Below are 21,427 nucleotides of genomic sequence, written 5' to 3'. Positions count from 1 at the left end.
TCCAGAAGGCTCTCTGGATGGATTCTGGCTTCTGAAGTGCAGTCCAGGGTAGTGTGAGGGGCTGCAGCAACCCGCGGAGAACGAGATTGGCAGACGTGAACCTCCCCGCGCTCTCTCCTGTACACGTTCCCCCGCCGTGAAGACGCTGCCTTTGTTGGCAGCTGCTGATCTGTTGGTCTCTGCCCACTCTCCCTACCGCTTGTATTCTGACATTGATGTTGGCATTGACCTCAAGTGGGGAAGAAAGGCAGGCGTCTGCTGCTTGGAGCTTTTTGTTAAGAAGCCCGTCCATGCCCTGAATCGTGCGTCTCGGGGGAGACGGTGGTGGAAGAACTGACGGGAGGTGGAGGTTGTCAGGTGGGCGCCACGCCCGCCATCAGAAGCCGGCACAGAGCAGGTGGCGTGGAGGGGACACCGGTCCCGTCCCGTAAGCAAAGGTGCATCACGATAGTTCTGCAAACGGTGGCCGGAGGGAACTCACAGCCAACCAAGCACCCTTTCCTGTGTGCCATTGAGTAGGCGTGTTTCTGTTTCTTTTTAAGATTTATGTGTTTACTTATTTGAGAGGTAGAGTTACAGACGGAGGGAGAGAGAGAGAGGTCTTCCATCCACTGGTTCACTCCCCAAATAGCCACAACGGCTGGAGCCGGGCCGGGCCGAAGCCGAGGAGCAGCCGGGAGTTGAACCGGTGCCCATGTGGGATGCCCGCATCGCAGGAGGCGGCTTTTCCTGCTATGCCACAGCGCCAGCCCCCACGTCCATATTTTAATTTGCTCCTTTCATTTGCTTCAGCGCACTGTTTGCTAATAGGATGAAGATGCACAATTGCTGTTTAATTAACCTATTTCTGTCAGCACCTCACATGAGCTGCGTGAAGGAGTGCTACAGTCTCAATAATCATGAGACGGGTAAAAATAACAAACATGAAATGCGTGCCAGTCATTTCGCAAGTTATGCCAAATTGCAAGGAGGCCCAAGGTTAAAAAAAAAAAAAAAAGCAGGTTACCTTACAGAGATGGGATTGAGAAGAGGAGCAAGAGTACAGAATCCCTCAGAAGTCCAGTGAAAGTTTGGAAGCGGGTGAAGGTTCCTGGGGTCCCCTGGCGGTGCCGCTAACTGCGGGTCACAGGTCTCTGTGAGGCCATGCCTCGGGCACAGCTGAGTCAGCCGTGAGCCCCTGGGGCTGGGGAGCTGCCCCCAGGGCCGTGTGAGGGCTGCCTTTCCAGCTGTGGACCAAGGTGTCTTCTAGGTGCTGCTCCACTTCTCTTTCCCTACGACCGGTGGCAGAGTCAGGGCAGTTTCCGTTGTCTTGGGCTCAGTGACACACGTTACTCCACCGGAGGTGACGCACCTGGCCACAGGGACAGAACCACGCCTCCCTGCGCCTGGGGTTCCCCGGAGAAAACATGACAAAGACGCTGTCCCCAGAAAGTCACAGGGCCCCGGTGACCGGCTCCCGGCTGGGCGTCTGGCTCCTCTTGCGCGTGTTCCGCACTCAGACCATCCGTGCTCCGCTGCGTGAGGCCTCCCTGCCCAGCTGCCCTCGCCTTTCCTCGTGGCCCCGGCCAGAGTATTCACTTGCCCCCACCCTTCAAGCTGCTGGGTAGGGGACTGTGGTGCCTCCCAGATCCCCCAGAGACACCCCAGCCCCCGGGCTGGGGCCATGACAAACAGGCCCTCTTCCATGCCCATGCCTGTCCTGGCTGTCGGCAGGTGTGAGCTTCCTTGGGCTGGGCCCCACTCTCTGGGTGCTAAGGCAGTCATAGAATGGGATTTCGCGAGCGTCCTGGAGGCCTGGGCCGGGGAGCTCCCTGAGCAGGTCAGGAAGCTGGGCCTGGCAGGCGACGTGCATCCTACAGGCCAGCTGTTCTCTGTCGCGGGGCTGGAGCTGGAGCTCAGGTTTCTGAGCCCCTGCTGTTTGCTCCCCCCTCTCTCTAACCATCTGTTTGTGACTCTATGTAATCCCACGTGGGCCCTCCCCCCAGCCCGGGAAGGCGTGACCAGGAGCAGGTGTTGAGCCCAGGGGTTAAGATGGCCCTGGTTAAGATGCCAGGGCTGCCGTGTCTGTAGACCCTGGGAGGCCGCCAATGATGGTGCAAGTAGCTGGGTCCCTGCCTCCCTCATGGGAGGCCGAGTTGCATCCCCAGCTCTTGGGTTTAGCCTGGCCAGACCTGGCCGTTGTGGGCCTTTGGGCAGTGAATCCGTCCAGGCGATGTGGTGCGTGCTCGTTCGCTGTCTCTCTCTCTCTCTCTCTCTGTCAAATTAATAATTGAAGAGTGACACATGAGCTGCATCTCACTTTCCCTGAAATGGAATGCTGCGGGTCCCTGACCCAGATTTGCTTCCCTGAGGTCAAATCTGCCTGAAAAACCACTTCTTCATACCGCATCACAGGGTGGCCCCACTCTGGCAAAAAGCCTGTTCTGTTCACAAATGCTCACAGTCAGGTCTAAAATCCCTCAGCAAACCCGGCAGCGCCCGGGGCTGCCTGCGGGTGGCCCCGAGTGCACCCGGGAGGTAGCAGAACAGGAGGTGTCCCTTGGGCCACGCAGACCCGGTTCGCAGGCCTCTGCCCCCCTTCCCAGCGAGGAAGCCCAAGTCTTTGGAGTGGAAAACACCCAGCAGCCGCAGCCCAGCCCCTGACAGAGCCTGCTGGAGACTGGCACGTGCGCGCTCCATGGGGTCCCCCGGGATCACACGCCACAGCCCACAGCTGCCTCCTCAGGAGCGCATCCGGCGGCTGAGGAATCGCACGGATCGCCGGTCGGGAAGCAGACCCCAGTCCGCAGCGCTTGCCCTGCAGTCCGGAGGCGGCTGTGCAAGTCTGGGAGCAGCGAGACCCGCTGACTTCCTGAGCCGGCTCCGCTGCGGTGCGGATGCGCGCGCCTGCCTCCCGGGGCGCATCTTTGATCCCTGTGCTAATTGCGCTGCTCCTTTGGGGAACACAGCCGTGGGGCCCGGCGCTCCCTGATTAGAGCTGGCGCAGGGCCATGCAGCGCCTCAGGTCCCAGCTGGGAGCGGGGCTTCGTTACCGCCCAGCTGCCGGAGCACACCAGCTCACCCCGGAGGCTGGAGCTCGGTGGATCCGCAGCGGCTGCCCGGTGAGCAGGGTCGGCGGTGCGCGGACTCTCCGGCCTGTGAGTACTCAGCTCTCCCGGAGCCAGCCCTTGTGAGCGAGGCTCTCTGCCCTGGGCATGGGAGGCTCAGGGCCGGTGCGTGGGCGGCAGCTGGCTGGGGAGGTGGAGGGGGACCCCCAGGCGCTCTGCTGCTGTGGGTTCGTCCCAGGGAGTCCGTTGATGGGTATCTGGAGGCAGGCAGCGGCTGCAGGTGTGCCCCACGCCGGCCAGGGCACTTGAGGACCCTGGTGGCTGGGGCTGTCTGGCCAAGCCCTCCTGCATAGCTTGGGGCTGTTTGGAAGCTGTGGCAGGAGGCTCCCCACTGGAATATCTACATCCACGCCCTGTGTGGCTTGCTTGGGCCGAGGGTAAGAGGAATTCTGGCTTTACAACTTGGGAGTGTGCCCCTCAAGCCCAGGTTGGGATCGTTAATCTGCAAGACGCTTTTCTCCTGAGACGCTGTCAGAAGTCAGAGTCAGCAGTGGCTCTCACCTGTGCCTTTAACGTGATCGATGGCTGGGACAGTAAAGACCCTCTCGCTGAGGAAGGGGGTCCTGTCCCCAACCTAAGGGTCATGCGCACTTTGCTTGCTGGGCTGTTGTGCAAACAGAGCTGGAATAAAAGAGGCTTCAACCACTGGAGCCTGAGGGGCACCCAGTGAGCTTGAAATTGTTCATGCCTGTAGGGGGGGCTTGCACTGTCTGTGCTGCACCCAAGGCTGGAGGCAGAGTTTGCAGGAAGGGGCCAAGGTAGGAAGAGACCCCAGGCAGAGCGGGCACCCGCTGAGAAGGGCAGCCATCGCTTCTGGATGTGGCCGAGAGGAGCAGAGGGGGAGGGAGGGAGCCAGAGAGAACTCGAAATAGATACTTGTTTCCGTGAACTGGGGCAGTGTCAGGGCGAGCGAGACAGCCCGGCAACTAGCGCCCAGCCCCGCGGGATGCAGCCAGCGCAGCAGGACCCCAGGCCGTCCATCCCTCAAACTGTTCCCTCTGGAGAAGTGAGTGCACCCTGGGGTCTGGTGCTGAAGGCTGGGCCAGGGCCAGGGCTGGGGGCGTTCCCCTTCTCCCCTCCCTGGGAAGAGGGTGCCCGGGGCCCTCAGCTGCAGGAGAGGTGGTGGTGTTTTAGGAACCTGTGAGGAACGCAGCAGCAGGTTAGTTGAGGTCCGGGGCTGCTTTGTTACAAGTCTCGCTGTGTGTCTGCCTACTGGGGTAAGTGTTGCCGTCTGCCGAAGTCCAGTGCCGTCCTTGGTCCAGCTCCTCCGCTTTTTTTTTTCCCTTGTGCTCGGTGGGGACTTGGCATTTTGTAGGACAGTGTTTTCCAAGGTGGTCACATGGCTTCTCTTCCCCAGAGATTAGAGTGATGCAGTTGTCACTGGTCGGAGAGGTTTGGCGGTGCTGAGGCTGTGCTCCGGCCCCCGGGGAGCATCCAGGGCCCGGGGAGGGTCCAGGGCACTGTCTCCAGTGTGCTTGATCTGCAGTGGAGAGGAGTGGGTGCCCAGGCTGGGGTTCTGTGCCTGGCAGGCGGGGAAGCCAGGTGGGGGCTGTGTGTGCCCTGGAGGAGTGGAGAGGGCTCGTGCTGCTGCCCCTGGTCAGGGTGCTGCGTCTCTGTGGGTGCCTGCTGCACGCCATTCTCCCTGCCCACCGCCAGCCCTGCAGGTGGACCCTGGACAGCCCCTTGGCTCCCACAATAGGGAGGCGGCCGTGAGTAGGGACCTGCACTGGGCGGGCCCCCTTCCTCTGCAGCCTGGGCCATCGCTGAGGGGCTGGAAGTGAAGCCCCGGGCAGCTTACAACGCGATGGAGAAATAGAGTTTAATAACCCTGTGCTTTCAGGTTTCAGACACGAGCAAGCCTGGCCCGGCACCCGCCACGTGTGCGCCTCTGGGGTCTGCTTGGGGGCAGGAGGGGGGATTTGTGCTCTCCTCCTCTGGGTGCTCCAGCCTCCAATACACAGCCCCCGGGGGGCAGGGGGTGTGCACAGGTGCTTCCAGCTGAGGGACCTGTGACCTCACGGCCCCTGCTCATGACCTCACGGCCCCTCCTCGTGACCTCTTGCTCCCAGCCCCTCCTCTTGCCTGGCAGCAGGACCAGTGGGCTGCAAGCAAAGTAGCTCACGGAAACCTTTGTTCAGGACGCAGCTCTGTGGTCCCAGCCCTGTGTGGTGCTGATGGGTCCCTGGGAGGCTCCGCTGTGGCACTGGGGGAGGCTCGGTGCTGGGACCGTGGGCCTCTCCTGTGTGTCTCCACCGGAGGAAGCCGCCACGGTGTTGGCGGGCCGGCTGGAGCAGCAGGCGAGTGTCGCGCTGAGCTGCTGGTGCGGGGAACCAAGTCTAGGTGCGTGAGCTGCTGTGCGGTGGTGGGACGGAGGCATTGACGTCGATAGCAGGGGGTTGTCGTGTGCCAGGTCAGGCCGTCACCGCGGCCTCCTCACCCCCTCCCAGTGTTCCCAGCAGGAGGTCTCCATTCATGGCTTGGTCTTCTGGAGCCTGGGTCTGAACGCCATCCCTTGGTGAGCCTGTGGGCTGTGTTTGTTCATGCAGACCATAGAGCTGGTTTCCCACGCTCGTGAAGAGCCCTGGCTTGTGGGCTGTAGGCTTGGGAGTGCAGTCAGTGGCGCACCCTTGATTGCCCACAATCACCTGGTGCGTGGGGACTGCTTCAACGCAAGCGACACGGTGGTGACAGGCAATGCGTGCTCCTCTGTGGCTCCTGGGTCCTTGGTTATGGAGACGCCAGGGCTCTGCTTCCAGCTCTCAGAAGGTCCTTGCGTTGACTCCAGATGTTCTGTTCCGTAGCCGATAGCTCCAGGGCTTGTCAGGCTCTGAGCTGAGGCTGAGTGTGCTTAGCGCTCGGGCCTGGGCTTGGGTGTCTCGGCTGGCACTGCCCAGGAACGGAACTCGTGCCCGTGGGCGTGGCCTTCCTCTGTTTTTTTTCGGGATGGGGGGCTGGGACGGTTTGCTGTGGAGAGAGCAGTGAGGCACCTGCAGCGCCTTCGGGTGTGGGGGTGTAAAACGGGAGCTCTGTGTCAGGAGCTGAGGGAGGTCAGAGAGGCTGGCTGGGCGTGCTTGGGGCACAGAGGTGCGGCTGCCAGGAGGAAGCCCGCTCTGCCGGATGGAGATTTGAACGCCTGCCAGCCAGGAAGTGGAGGAGCTGAGAGCCCCGCTCTGCCCTGCAGCGGACGAGCGAGGTGACTGATGACGCCCGGTGTGAGGACGCCGGGGCTGCTTGCTGAACCGTTGGCGTGGGTCCCACCAGGATTCCGTGCAGTTGACTGAGAAACGGGCGTCAACGAGAGACAGCGGGAAAAGGGATGCGTTGGGCTCTTGTCTCTGCGGCTGGCACCTGAGCACAGTTATCTTAGATGAAGTGGGTATGGCCCACCCCACCCCAGGTTCCCTGGGCAACCCCTGTAGTCCCAGGGGTCCTGCCTCACCCCAACCTCACAGTTCCCTGGGTGACCCCAGGAGTGCCGTGGAGCCCCCAGACTCCTGAATTCCTTTCGCTTCACTTCTCCCCGGCCGAGCGTCCTGTGCGGAGCCTGTGAGGGTCTCCAGGCGTGGACACAGATAACCTCGTCTACAGCACAGGAGCCTCACGGCAGTCGCCTTGCCCGTCAAGCCCAGTCTGCGTTCCGACAGCGTGCGTGCTGAGCGTGAATCCAGACCTGGGACATGCGTGGCTCCTCTCCCCGCCAGCGTTCGGGCTGCGTGCTCCCATGGACAGGGAGCACGGGCTTGGGGGGCCTGGTCCTTGCCCAGCCCCTGGGCCTCTCCTGCGGAACTCTCACGGCCCCGGGCTGGTGCTCTTGTTGGCTCCCTGCAGGGCTGTGCTTCTTGTTGCCAGGAGCCTCGGTGGCAGGCGGCTCCACCCACACACGCGGAAGCACTAAAAATGACCTCGACCCCGTCCCCTCCACTGTGGGAGGGAAAACGGTCCCCCCGGCGTGTGTGTGTGAGCTGAGATCTTTGTAAATCCTGATGTTTGCTAAAAGCTGTGACTGAATGATACGCTGATGATTGCACGGCTGTTTGCTGAGTTTTTTTTTTTTTTAAGATTTATTTATTTATTTGAAAGAGTTGCAGAGAGAGGTGGAGAGAGAGAGACAGGTCTTCGATCTGCTGGCTCACTCCTCAAATGGCTGGGTTGATCTGAAGCCAGAAGCCAGAAGCCAGGAGCTTCCAGGTCTCCCACCCAGGTGCAGAGGCCCAAGGACTGGGGCTATCCTCTGATGCTCTCCCAGGCCATGGCAGAGAGCTGGATGGGAAGCAGAGCAGTCAGTTCTAGAACCGGAGCCCATATGGGATGCCGGCACTGCAGGCAGCAGCTTTACCTGCTATGCGTGCCACCCCCCCATCTTTACAAAGATGGAGGACGGGGCCTCCTGCGGTTTGCAGTCAGCATCCCAGTGCCCAGGTTTTGAAGTGGAACTTTCTGCCCCCTTCCCTGCCTTCGTGGGTTTGTTGTGTGCCTCTGAGGGTGACAGCCAGGTTGAGGGGAAACGGTAGCATGGATCATGGAATCTTAGGTCTGTAAGGGGTGTGCACTTTGCTATGTAGTCACTGCTAGAGGGTCAGAGACAGCCGAGACAGCATGGCCCAGCCTGCGGTGGCTGCACGTGGGGTCTCTGTGTCCCAGCCCTGCGTGCAGCTCTTCCCTGGCCATCGTCCCTCTGGAGTTTCTCTTTGGACTCGGTTCAGAGGTTATAAAGCCAGAGAGCCCCAAGGCGGAGGCCACGGAAACCCGCAGCACAGGTGAACCCCGGGGTGGGGACAGACTGGGGGTCGGAGGACAGGGGCGCGCAGGGTCTGCTCAGGGCAGCCAGGCAGCGCACCCAAATGTCACTGAGGCAAGGGGTCCTGGGCCCACCGTCTCTGCACCTCACTAACGGTGAATGTCTGAGAGCTGAACACAGCTCTGGACTCCAGACAGGTGCAGTTGTAATTCCATAAGGGGTCCTCACATTGGTGAGCAGAAGACAGGGACTCAGGGCACCCAGGGCTGGCCCGGCCCCGGCAGGCAAGCCCGTGTTTGTGTCTTCTGTGAGTTTCAGGGAGTGGGAGCCCCTGGTGCAGGGCGGTGGGGCGTGATGCAAACCTGCTGGGATCCCTCAGGACGTTCTGGCATCCTGTGTCCCCTTAGTCATCACTCTCTGGAGGTCGGATATAGGAAATCACATTTTACAGGTGAAAGTGTGGAGTTAATGACAACAAATCCAAACTCAGAGTAAGTTCTGCTACACCTCAGTAATTATATTTAACGCACGATAAGATGATAAGCAATCATTGCAAAACTAAACAATTATAGTTATTGATCTTACTAACACAGCCAATAATTTTAAATGGGACCCTAAGGCTGCCAATCATGATTCCAGTACTGTGGGAAGGGATGGGTTATTGATTGTTTTCCCTTAGGATGGATTATTGATTGGTTTCCCTTAGGATGGGTTATTGATTGGTTTTCCTTTGCTTTCACCGTCTGAGAGGTGCTGTTTCTTGGACAAGTAGAGGAACTCTGCAGGTGATTGTATCACACACTCGGAGCAGCTTCCAGATGTGCTGTGAACTCGGAGTGACGTGACTTGTGTGCGTGGTCGAGTCAGACTCTGGTGTGAAGGCAGGCTTGTCACCCAGCAGGTCCTCTGTTTGCTGTGTGAGCAGAGCTGGCTCTGTGCACCACGTCCACACCGCTGGATTTTAGGTGTTTCCTGTGCACCTGTGTTAAGTGATCGATTGGCCTTACTGGCTGCCGTGAAAGCCACTTAGAGCTCTCTCCGGAGGCACTGCCCGCCCTGCGTAGGATGCGCTCGTCAGTGGAGGTGAATGAACGTTTGTGGGGTCATCCGGGGCTCTGGGAACAACATGTTCTAAAGCTGCAAAGTGCAGGTGCTGTGTAAGATACCAATTCAGGGCACACATCACAGCAACAAAGGAGCTGTTACAAATGATTTCCTTGTCAATGTGTAAAGAAGAAAATTGGTGACAAACCACCGGGTGTCTGTGTGCGCAGTGGCTCTGCCTTCTGCCTTCCTGTGCTAACCCAGGCACGCACCCGAGTTCCGAGGCCGCCAAGGAGATGGCAGCTCTGTCTTTCCCGGCTGTCCGAGGGCCGAGCCCAGGGGCTGTCCGGGGGCTGAGCCAGGGGCTGTCTGAGGGCCGAGCCAGGGGCTGTCCGAGGGCCGAGCCAGGGGCTGTCCGGGGGCCTCGCCCAGGGGCTGTCCGGGGGCCTCGCCCAGGGGCTGTCCGGGGGCCGAGCCAGGGGCTGTCCGAGGGCCTCGCCCAGGGGCTGTCCGAGGGCCGAGCCAGGGGCTGCTGGGTGTGTGGGTAGCTGGCACGATTGTTTCCTCTGCTTGTGCCTTTGCAGAAGTCCAGTGTGGAGCTCGGCTGCCCTGGCCCTGGCCCTGCGTGATCCTGGAACGTTGCTGGGAATCCCACAACTCACGTATCCGTTCTCCATTTTGTAGGCTTTGCTTTTGAGGATTTGTTTATTTATTTGGAAGTCAGCGTTGGAGAGGGGGACTCAGAGAGGAGGGATCTGTCGTCCTCTGGTTTACTCCCTAGACGGCTGCAACAGCCCAGAGCTGACTCCAGGTCGCCCCTGCGGGTGGCAAGCAGCAGGGTCACAAACACTCGGGCCACCTCTGCTGCTTTTCCAGGCCATTAGCAGGAAGCTGGGTCAGAAGTGGAGCAGCCAGACGCAAAGCGGTGCCCATGGTGGATGTCGGCAGTGTAGGCGGCAGCTTTACCGGCTCCGCCGCAGCGCCGGCCCCGGCCGTAGACGTTCTGGTGAGCGATGTCCCTCTGCAGGTTCGTGCTGGGTGTGTGTGTGGTCACGTGCCTGCAGTAGAATTTTCACCAGTGTGTGTTTACATGCTGGCAACCCTGAAATACAGGGCATCTTAGAGTATGTAAAAAATTATCAAGAAATGCTTTTGGAGGGATAGTTTTTTCTCGTCTAAAGGAAGAAGCTCTTTGCCCTGAGTTTCAGTCTCCATAAAGTAATGGTCCCTACACCTCAGGCCCCATCCCTGCAGCTGCAGCAGTGACAGGAACTCTCGGCAGAGAGAACCATCCTCTGTCCTGGGAGAAATGACCCAGGCTCTGCCTCTCCTGCTTCTAAGAACAAGACACAGCGTGCACAAATGGGCGCTGACACACAGCGTAACGAGCAGGACAGAAAGGAAAAAGCCCTTGACTGAATCCCAGCCCAGCCGTGCCCCACGGGGTGGAGAACTGCAGGAAGCCCCGTGCAGCCGTGTGTGAAGCACGGAGGTTGGGGTGTGAGGCGCCCAGCTGTGTCTCCTCCCTGCAAGCGCCAGCCGAGATCATGAAACTCAGGGCGTGCCGGGGGGACTCAGATCTTCTCTGTGTGCTGTGGGGTGCAGCAGGGGCAGAGTCGGGGCCCTGGGGAGGCCGATGTTGCTGGCGCAACGTGCACCTTGCACGCTGGCGTGGGTTGTGTCTGACAACCGCTCCCCTGTGTCTACTGTTTGGCCATCACTCCGTGGGGATGGCCTTTGCTTTTGCCAGCTGAAAATAGGCTAGAGGGTGGATACAAGTCTCTAGTGCTCCAAAAGGAGGGAAAAATAAAGATATTAAAGTATGTACACAAAAAAGCAGCCCGCTGCACCCGAGGTGTAAAAGACGCAGTGAGAAATCTCAGGGGCCTGCGAGTTTGCAGTCAGCCGAAGCCGTGTTACCGTTCCTCCAGCGATGGCTGAATTTTTGGTGCCGCAGATCAAGCCCCCTCTCACGCTGCTGTCCACACCCTCGTTTGCACGGGGTCCGTGGCTGTGCTGAGCGCCAGCTGTGCCGAGGCCGTAGCTGACCCGCTACGGAGTCTTCTCCCTGTGGATGTCTCTGACGTCCATCTTTCCATTCAGCTGTGGTTACGTCTCACAGCTGTGCGTCCTGGAGCGCACTGAAGTCCTGAACGCGGGCCTGCAGAGGGGAACTGGCCGAGCCAGTGGTGCCGAGGGAGGTGGGGTGCGGGGCCTGCTGTTCGCCGCCCAGGGCTGTTCTTAGTGGGAGGGTGACGTGCATACACCAGCGCTTCTGGAAGTGTGTGGAAAACGAGTATGGAAAGATGTTCGGGCTGGCGCTGCAGCTCACTAGGCTAATCCTCCACCTAGCAGCGCCGGCACACCGGGTTCTAGTCCCAGTTGGGACGCCAGATTCTGTCCCGGTTGCCCCTCTTCCGGGCCAGCTCTCTGCTGTGGCCTGGGAGTACAGTGGAGGATGGCCCAAGTGCTTGGGCCCTGCACCCCATGGGAGACCAGGAGAAGCACCTGGCTCCTGCCTTCGGATCAGTGCGGTGCATTGGAGGGTGAACCAACAACAAAGGAAGACCTTTCTCTCTGTCTCTCTCTCTCTCACTGTCCACTCTGCCTGTGAAAGAAAGAAAGGAAGGAAGGAAGGAAGGAAGGAAGGAAAGAAGGAAAGAAGGAAAGAAGGAAAGAAGGAAAGAAGGAAAGAAGGAAAAGAAGGAAAAGAAGGAAAGAAGGAAAGAAGGAAAGAAGGAAAGAAGGAAAGAAAGAAGTTCGACGTGGGGGACAATTTTCTGAAACCCACGCGCAGGTTTTCATAATGTGTATTTTCCAAAAACTTTCTGAAGAGCAGCCCTGGGTTCTTTTCCCACCAAAATATACTGATCTTTTCTTTTAATTCCTTTTTCCACAAACTTCTTGAAGTGCTCTTACATGAGTGTGTGTGTGTTTATGCACTGTAAATACTCACACACGTGTTAATTGGAAATAGTTAACACGACGGCCCAAGCCCCATTGCTGTGCCAGGTGGACATCTCGGTGGGATGGGTTTCCCAGCGCGGGCTTTGCGACAGCTCAGTGAGGACAGGGTCAGGGCGGCACCGGAAACGTGCGGTCTCTGGTGTGGTGGCAGTGATGGTCCCGCCCTGTGCCTGCGGCTCTGCCCCTCTCCATTCCCCACCCCCCTCGGTCTGCGTCTCTAGGGCCTCTTGCTGGAGGTGTTGTCCCTGATAGTCTTCATCAGTGGTTCCCAGGTTAAGAAAAATAGGAGAGGTAGGGAGTTCGCCCACGTGTCGGACAGGTTCACCTGGGACTTAGGCAAGTCTGGAGGAGGGGTGATTGCTATGGCCAAAGTTTGCCCGCTTAGAAAAGAAGTATTTTTCAAAGCCTAACTACATGTGTAATTATTAAATATTAAAGTTTTCAAAGTACAAATTGAGTAATGAAGAAAATACAGTTTTATAAAAGCAACAACTTTTCCAATGTCCATATCATGCGAAGGAAACTAGAAGAACACGACCCAAAAAACAAGCACACTCCACTAGCAAAAAGCGAATTTGTCAAATGCAAGTGAAAATCCTTGTAAATACGCATTGATTACTTTCTTAAAATATGAACACAGCAGTTTTCAAACTATTGACTACATTAAAAGAGGAACCTTTACAGTTAAAAATATTTATTTGAAAGAGTGGTAGGGAGAAGCAGAGGGGAGAGAGAGAGAGAGAGGGAGGGAGGGGGGGAGGGGGGGAGGGGCAGGCTTCCATTGGCTGGTTTGCTCTCCAGATGGCCCTGAGCCGGGCTGAAGCTCGAGCCGGGAACTCCATCCTGGTCTCCCGTGTGGGAGGCCTGGGTGGTCCGCACTGTGCTGCCCCCAGGTGCGTTGGCAGGAGCTGGATGGGAGGCAGAGTGGCCGGGACTGGAACCAGAGCTCAGGTCACCAGGCGCCTGGCTGCAGTTCTTTCTAAACCCGTTTCTCTGTGATGCAAAATCCCCCTCTTGCTGGTTCCAAAGCCCTGTCTCTCCTTGGTGTCTCCCCTGTCTTCTGGGTGTTGGTTTTGATTTCTTCCTGGTTTGGTCACAGGCGCCTCCTGTGCCCTCAGTGTGTGCAACAGTTAACTTCCCAAAGACCATGAAATGCGCAGTTTGTTGAGAAGTTTCCTTGGTGCAAAGGAAGTTGAAATCCACACTCCCCCCTCCCTAACAGGGGCAGGGTGATCACCGTACCCCATTGGAAATCCACACTCCCCCCCTCCCTAACGGGCAGGGTGATCACTGTACCCCATTGGAAATCCACACTTTCCCTCCCTAACAGGGGCAGTGATCACTGTACCCCATTTCTGCTGCTGTCTCAGAGCGAGCGACTGCTTCTTTGTGCTGGCTCTCAAAGCGGATCCGTGTGGGACGTGAGTGTTTTGTATTTGAGGTCTCCCTCTCTGTTCTTCAGCGTCAGAGTGTGGGGCGGTAGCCCTGTTCGTCAGAGCGTGGTCCGGAGACCATGGCGAAGCTGCGTCTTAGCGACCTCTGGAGTTTGCGAGTCTCTGAGACAGACCTGGGGGGTCTCCTCTCGAACTTGCCGGCAGCCTGGTTTCCCGAGACCCTCCCCTCCCCAGAGCCGAGTTTCTGAGGTCTCTCTTCACACGGACAGCTGGTTATTCTGTTGTGAGTGGATTTCCTGTCTCGCCCTGAGTGCCACCATCTTGCATCTTGGAAACTCATTTTCTCCATGGAGCTGTTGATGTCTCTGAGCTCGACTGGGGGTGGAGGGTGAAGCCACCCAGGTGCCCACCCCCAGCACGGAGCTCAGAGGCGACGTCCGTGTGTCACGGAGGCTTGTGAAAGCCACCTAGATCTGTGGGTAAATTTCACGTCGAGAAAGTTCAGCTGGGTGGAAAGTTTACTCAAGTGCACGCTTTCATCCCAGTTTTTAAGCCGTGTGCTATTGCTTCTGGCTGAGTCAGGTTTACAGAGCTGAAACCATTATTGCGCTTCCCCAGTGACTGCTGGGTGATATTTGATTTCATCAGCCAAGGCCAATTTCTGTTTAATCCACTGTTGTTAAAGAGCTTGGCCTGAATGTCAGTGTCCCGTGCTGGAAATATTAAATTAGTGCCCTCAAATACGGCCCAGAAACACGGCTGACCCCATGCAGGAGGGGACAGACCCTGGTACACGCTCAGTGCGAGCCCAGAGGAAGCTGCAGATGAGTGCGTTGTGACTTCAGATTCCGCGCTGACAGCTTTTCCAGGTCAGCGCACAGCTGTCTTTTCCGGGGTCCCAGGGTGCCACGTTGGTGCCCCGCAGGTGTTGTGAGCCCTGACATTGCGAGTTCCAGGCGCAGAGTTGTCTCCTGCCGCATCGCTCTGACATTGAGAAAGCCGGTCAGCCTCTCTCTGCTCGGTGTCCTCGTCTGCAAAACGAGGCGGCAGACACGGCCGACGACAGGGAGCGTTCCCTCTGCTGCGTGAGTGGTGCAGACCTGAGTTTTGCTCACACACTGTGTGCTCCTGCGCTGTATCACACAGCAAATGCGTTTCTACTAGAGCTTCGCGGAAGCATCGGGCTGCGTGCATCCCACTGGGGGCATTTTGGAAACCGTGCACTGTTTTGGTGCTGGTATCGCGATGCAGAGAAAGTGGGAAATCGACCTCAAAGCGGTGGAGTGGCTTGAGTCACAGAGGTGCCCGTGAGCCCACAGGTGCAGCAGGTGCAGGATAGAGCAGGGAGGCAGCGGGCAGAGGTTGGGAGGTTCAGGGGCTGCGTCAGGCGGAGGGGCTGCGTCAGGCGGAGGGGCTGCGTCAGGCGGAGGGGCTGCGTCAGGCGGAGGGGCTGCAGAGGGCTTGGAGTCCGTGCTCTCCTGAGACCGCAGGGCCTAGGTCAGCAGGACTCTGTTGGCTGCCTTTCAGCACCAAGCTGTGCAGCCCCCGTGTGCCTCGCCCAGGCCTCATGTTTCTCTGGGTGCAAAGAGCTTCTCACATGTGGTGGGAAGTCTTCACCGGGCACGTTATCTGCCACGGTATCTGTTTGAAGCCCACCGAGGTGCTCCCAGGGCATCTGACCCTCTGTGACCCAGAGCGCCGGGCTTGTCCTTGTCACTGGTGCTCTCCTAAATTTGGGAAGCGCCTTGGTCGGAGGGACAGAGGTGGTGAGCGTGTTCAGGAACACAAATTGTGACCGCCGGTGCCTTCCCCTATCCCGCCGGCCTGACAGCCATCATGGATGCTGGGTCGGTTACTCCTCCTCCTGCAGACGTGAGCCTGAGGAATGGGGGTACGTCGCCAACAGCGCTCCCGGACGTGGAATCGGGCCCTTTCTGCCCTCAAATCCATGCTGGAGGTCGACCCTGCAGTGGTCTGAGCATGACTGCGTCTGAAGTGGGGTTGCTGCAGGTGTCATCGATTGCGATGGCCTCACGGGAGTGGGCTGTGTCCTTATGAATGGGGGCATTGGGTCAGTGGTGAAGATGGATGTGAGGCCGCTGCAAGCTGGCGGCGCTGGGGACCAGGTGGACACAGATCCTGCGCGGGGCCCTCAGAGGGGGCGCCCTGCCCACACCCTGTCCTGCGGCTTCCAGCTGTGGAAGGTGGGCAGGCAGGTCTCCTGGGTGAGCTGCTTCCCGTGTCACTGGGTTACGGTGGCCCTGGAAACCAGCGCAGTGAACTGGGCGACTCCTCCCTCCCTCGGCTGGTTGCGTAGCTCTTCTGGGTCCACTGGGCAGCACGCGATGGGTATTTTTCTGTGTCAGAAAATAGGAACGTGTGTTGATTCTAACAGTTTTAGTAAGTAGTGGTTCTCCAACTTTTTTTGAAAAAAGGTAAATTTGTTTGCAAAAACAAACATTGATGCACTAAACTCTAACTTAGATTTTAAAATTCTAAAATTAAAATTGGTGTTAGAATCCATTTCAGCATTGAATCTATGTTAATTTTCATAATTTGTGCTTTTATATACTTTTAGTGTTAGAGGTAAATTCTTAAATTGCCTACTTTTAAAAAAACAATGAGGAACAGAAATCAAATATAATTTCTAACAGACTTTATTTCCCGTTTTGTGTTTACACCTAGTTTTTGCCTCTGTACGTGTGTATTTTTCAGGTTTCTAATTCTGATATAGAACTGTGCAGTGTTCTATAAATGTGACTTATTACCTAATAGGGCTAACACATAACCTGTTCTCATATTACCTTTCTGGAATATTTTGAATTACCATAAAAATCCCATCAAGTTTGTCTGCCTGTGGTTGATGTGGCTGTGTTTAGTTCCCACACACTGCAAGCTACTGGAATTTGTGCCATGGACCTAGGACTCTTAACCACACACAGAGGAAGATAGGTCAGCGATGAAGAAGTTGTATTCATGTCTGAGAATTATTTCCACAGGACTTATGGAAAGCCAAATAATAATTTATGAGGACAGTTTATGCTTGAAATTAGCACAGATCAGCAATGCAGAGACAAATAAAGTAAGACTTAATCTTGGCTGAATTTTAGCGGCAGAGTTCCGGTTTCCTGAGTGTGTCGTGTAGCTCGTCAGGTGCGTGCTGGGGCTGACGCCCAGGGACCCCGCTCGCTCCACACCTGCATCTCAGCGCCCTGTCTTCAGGCTCCCGTCAGGGGGAACAGCTCCCTGTCTGCCGTGTCCCTTAGGGAAAATCAGATTCTTCGTGGTTGGTGAAGTTCATTATTTCCCCCGTAATCTCCATCCGTGATCTTGACTGAGAACAGAAGTGTCTGGGACTGAGCTGGGTCTGCATCCCCACAGAGACCCCACCGGCGGTGCCCGTGTTGCTTCCCACTTAGCAAACGAGGTTGGGCTTCCGTCCTTCACCGCACAGGCCTGGCACAGACACCGGTGAGGGGCTCTTGTCTCAGGAGCTTGATTTCTCCTTATCTTTTCTATCGTAAGGGAAAACGTGAAAATAATGTTATGGGTAACAGATTCCCAACCTTGTTCTCTGATGCTGGGAGTGTGCATAACTCAAAGGTCATGTGGAATCTTTGACATAAATGTTCAGAGTCTCTTCCTTTTTTTTTCTTTTTAAGATTTATTTATTTACTTGCAAGTCAGAGTTACAGAGAGAGAAGGAGAGGCAGAGAGAGAGAGAGAGAGGTCATCTGTCCATTGGTTCACTCCCCAAATGGCCACAATGGCCGGAGCTGCACTGATCCAAAGCTAGGAGCCAAGAACTTCTTCTGGGTCTCCCACGTGAGTGCAGGGGCCCAAGGACTTGGGCCATCTTCTACAGCTTTCCCAGGCCACAGCAGAGAGCTGGATTGAAAGTAGAGCAGCCAGGACTCAAACCACCACCCACATGGGATGCTGGCACTGAAGGCGGCGGCTTTACCCACTACACCATAATGCCAGCCTCAAGTCTCTTCCATTTGATAGTTAATATTCCAGGGTAGGAAAAAGTTTGCATCAGGAAATGCTATATTGTATACAGGTTGAATTTTCTTTATTTGTAATGCTCGGGACTGGAAGTATTTTGGATTCCCGATTTGTTTTAAATTTGTGGGATGTCCTGAGGTTGGGACCCCGGTGTGCACAGGAAACTCATTTTTGTTCCATCCATCCCTTGTTCTCACACCTGAGGGTGATCTGCGGCAGCCTTGGTCATGTGCCTGTGTTGTGACTTTGTCCGTCACCTGAGGTCAGGTGTGGCATTTCCCGCTCTTGCCCTCCTGCACCTCGGAGTTCTGATCTCATTGGCACGCTCAGTCTGTGCACCAAATCACCCCTGGTCACTCGACCTGCAGGGGTGGGGCTGGGAGGGAGTCTCGAGTTTCTCCAATTGTTCCCCTTATTCATTCAGCGACTGTGGTGAGCCTGTCTTTGAGCCCTGCAGGTCGTCTGTAACCAGAGCAGGCGGCAGAGGGAGAGATGAGGTGGCGCGGCCTGCGTCTCTCACTGTGGGTCAGGGAGCCTGCCTGGAGCTGGCTGCCGGGTGACTGGAAAAGCCGAGAACCGTGAGAGCTATCAGAAAGCCAGCATAAACTGCCGCCCAAGGAGGAGGGCTTCACAAAGTTACCGGGAGTGCGTTCATGAGAAACTTTGAAAGGGTTTCAGAGATATTTTGCACCAAAATAAGCTTATGTTTTAATTGCAAGCATGTTGAAGTTCTCTCCTACAGGCTCTTTGCCTCCTGTTGGGAGCTGTGTTCTTTTTCTGTTTGAAGGCAGGTGTGGCTGTGGCTGAACGCACTCCTAAACAGAGGGTGATTACCTGCAGTTGCATCATGAGGTTTGGCACTGCTAGGCTGAGTCTCTCAAGAGCTGGCTTGAAGCCACGTGACTGACCAGCGGGCACTGGGGGTTAATTTGTCTTGCAAGAAAATAGAAACCGTGCACTGATGAGCAGGCCCCGTGTGGTTGTGGAGCCCAGAGTTTGAGGACAGAGGTTAGAGCACAGAGCAGTGGATTTTCCACCTGTTGCCGACCAGAGTTCCTTGAAACCGAGAGGACGTTCAGGCTGACTCGGCCGCTGTGCACAGACATTCTAAACACGGATAGGGCTCAGCCAGAGAGTATTAGTGTAGTTAATGCGTAGTCCATACTGCAAGCCAGTAATACTCAGGGGAAGTCAGAAGGAAATGTACATTATTTTGCAGTGTTTTTTGTCTTGATCGAAGTTCACTGAGCGCTTTTTTACCGCGTGTACAGTGAACTTTTCTGTGTGCCTGCACTGGCAGGGGCAGCAGCGGTGTGGGAAGGGGAATGGCTGGGTCTGCCCGTGGAGGTTCTGCCTGTGATGGCGCCTGGGAGAGAGGAGATGTTGCAGCACCTGCTAGGACCACACAGCGTCTCTCTGGCAGCTGTGGAAGCTGACGCCTGTCACGTTCTTGGCTGTTGTGTGGCTGGGCTGGAGCCCCGCTCTGCTTTCCCTAGCATCCTAAATTCTGCAGCCGTCTCCTGGGACTCGGGTGCTTGGAGAAGCTGTTGTTCCCTCTGTCCTCTGGGGCTCTCCGACGGCGCATCTGCATGTTAGCCGTGTGGCTCTGGCACCCAGCGGCTTTGGGCTGGTGACCGTTGGAGACACGGAGTTGGGGTGATCCCGGGAGCTGCCCCTGTGTTTTTGCCTCCTGGAGCGAGGTGAGTGCATGATAAATACCGAACACTAAACTACCTGGCTGTGGCCGTGGCGTGGCCATGGCCGCACTCAACACTTCCTGTGCCGACAGGGTTAACCGTCATTAACCTTGTTTTACAAATAAAGCAGGAGAGACAGAGCGGTTTTCACAGGCTTCTCAGGATGGACACGGCGCCCACACTGCTGGCCTGGGAACACCTGTGCGGTGCCTTCAGGATTCACAACTCAATTGCACAGAGGTGAACCGTGCAGCTGCCGAGGTCGGCGGCCCGGCCAGCCAGGCGAGGTGGCGTGTACCTGCAGCACGGGCTCATTAAGAGCAGGAGGAGGCCTCAGGCACCGCCTAGGGGCTCAGCCCTCCGCAGCACCCCGTCTTGCCCTTGGCAGTCTGCGAGCAAGCTGACAGGTGCTCTGGGAGACGCCACAGCACCTGCTCCAGTGAGTCTAAGTGCCTACCCTCTGCCACTGCCTGCCAATTAATTTTAAACCGAATGTCTTGGGGCAGTGACATCAGATACCCTGAGAAAACTGCATGTGACAAATGTAAAATAAACAGTGTCAGGATGAGTGAACGGCATCAGAACTCCAAAATCCACCTTCGCTGGCACTCGGGTCCGGGAGAGGGCGGCGGTGCCAAGCGCTCTGGGGCTCTGGCGTCCGCCCTGCTTGTTCCAAGGCATCCCTGTGAAAACCCGCTCTTTCTCTCCGCTGTGTGCAGAGGAGCCAGGCGGGGGGGGGGGGGGGCTCTGCAGGTGCCAGCGTGCCTCTGGGTCCGCTGCCCGGGGCCCTGGCTCCCTAACGCGCCCCCAGCATAACAGCCAGGTACATCACATGGTGCTAAGATCAGCGGGTGTGGGAGTAGGTTTGGGTGTGAAATGATAGCAGCCTGGGGTCTAACACCCCTCTCCTATCTATGGGCTGGAGTCCTGCAATTGCATTTTGAGAATCTCCGATGAGCAGATAAGCAGAACAGGCCTTCCACAGCCCCAGGCTGAGAGGTGCAGTTAGGGCCAGAGAAAGAGAAGGTAGTAAAGAGAGATAGAGATAGGGAGGCGGAAGACGGGTGTCAGTCATTACTAGCAGGAGAAAGCCGCCTTCAAAGACGGAATATAAATAAGTAATCTCTCAACCCCAGGACGTAAGCTCCTGCGTCTCTCTCTGCTCTGAGCGGCGTGCCTGCCAATGGCCGCTGCCTGCACATTTGCTGGATGTCAGATTGAGAGCTGCAGGTTTATTTCTGCAGGAGATTAAGGCACAGATATTTCCCAATTAGTTGCAGGGTGGCGAGATCAACTGGCAGCGTGAGCACGCTGCATGGCGCATTTCTCTCCCGTCGGTGCGCTGGCAGGGCGGCCTCTCGAACCTGGGGAGGCGTCCCGGGGAGGGCGCAGCCTGTCTGCTGGGCGGGAAAGCCGGTCAGCTCCGGGCAGGGTCAATCCCGACAACCAAGTCTCCCGGGTGCCTCTGGACACCGGTGTGCTGCTTTCAGGCCACCAGAGAGCCGGTCAGTTGTCTTCAGCAGGAATCCCAGTGTATTTGGTGTTTTTAATACATTATCTGGAGGGTGTGTGAAGGCCCTGGCGTCAGGCTTCCTGGTGCTGTCATCTGCAGCTTTCACTTGTACTCTGGGCATGGATGTCAATTAGTTTCTATGGGGGAGTTAGGAAACCCCGAGGCCTGGCTCAGCCCACACCTCAGTCCCGGTGAAGCCCCGGGCTCCGAGCCTTCAGAGAGACTGTGAATCATTTCATCCTCCATCGCGCAGTTCGGTGTAAACAGCTGACTTTAAGGAAGTCCTGATCGTGCTTGGAGGAGACTTTTGATTTTAAGGACCAATTATTCCCTGGAGATCGACGAACTTCTTCTGTGCCTGGCCAGCTGGGGTGCTCTTGGCCCCGCGGGCCGTGGCTTTGTCACAGAAGGCGCTGCATGAGCAGGCGTGGTTGTGTCCTAGTGCTGTCCTCGCAGGCTGGTGTTCCCGCCCAGCCCTTAACCACGTTGTCTAAGGGGCTTGGGCCTCTGGCCAGCAGTTTGCAGTGGCTGGTAGGGATGGCCCTCATTTCCTTATCAGTATACATTATGAGGATACTTCCCAAGCCCCATGGAAAAAGGCGTTAAAGTGTGTGTTTGTCATAGTGTATTTATAGCACACATTTCCCATGAGCTTCACAGTGCACCTTGAGTGCTGTAAATGTCTTTATTGGAGTCTTGCTAATCCCCCAAGGCAACTCACAAACTCTCGTCCACAGAGGTGGCTGGGGTAACAGACTTCCGTCAGTATCTGTGGCTGATTCTCTCATTTGCCCTGTCTGAGGTTCGGACCACATTAGTTGTCACCAGAAGTTGAGTTGTCGAACTTACTCTGTCTGTTCCCGTCAGTAACTAACTGTCCTCTGGCTTCGGTCGGTTCCTCCTGGGTTGACTGTGTGTGTGCTGCCCACGCTCACTGGAGAAGGACCGGCTCCTCCCCT

General features: G+C 56.7%; 1 protein-coding gene across 34 annotated transcripts in view; it reads left to right on the top strand.

Moving 5' to 3' along the window:
* Nucleotides 1–21,427, top strand: part of CNTN4 (contactin 4) — a 730,703-nt gene that overhangs the window by 311,853 nt on the left and 397,423 nt on the right. The window contains exon 1 of one of the 34 annotated variants that reach the window (XM_008273613.5): nt 2,709–3,137. The exons of the other annotated variants lie outside the window; for them this stretch is intronic. The gene's annotated coding sequence lies outside the window, so the exon portion shown is untranslated. Of the gene's footprint in view, nt 1–2,708; nt 3,138–21,427 lie in introns of those variants that run through there. 34 annotated transcript variants of the gene reach the window in all.

The sequence above is a fragment of the Oryctolagus cuniculus genome, chromosome 10 (assembly GCF_051225735.1).
Source record: "Oryctolagus cuniculus isolate XC-2025 breed Fujian yellow rabbit chromosome 10, ASM5122573v1, whole genome shotgun sequence".
NCBI classification, from domain to species: Eukaryota; Metazoa; Chordata; class Mammalia; order Lagomorpha; family Leporidae; genus Oryctolagus; species Oryctolagus cuniculus.
Note: the sequence above shows the minus strand (reverse complement) of the source record. Positions and strands in the feature narration are given on the sequence as shown.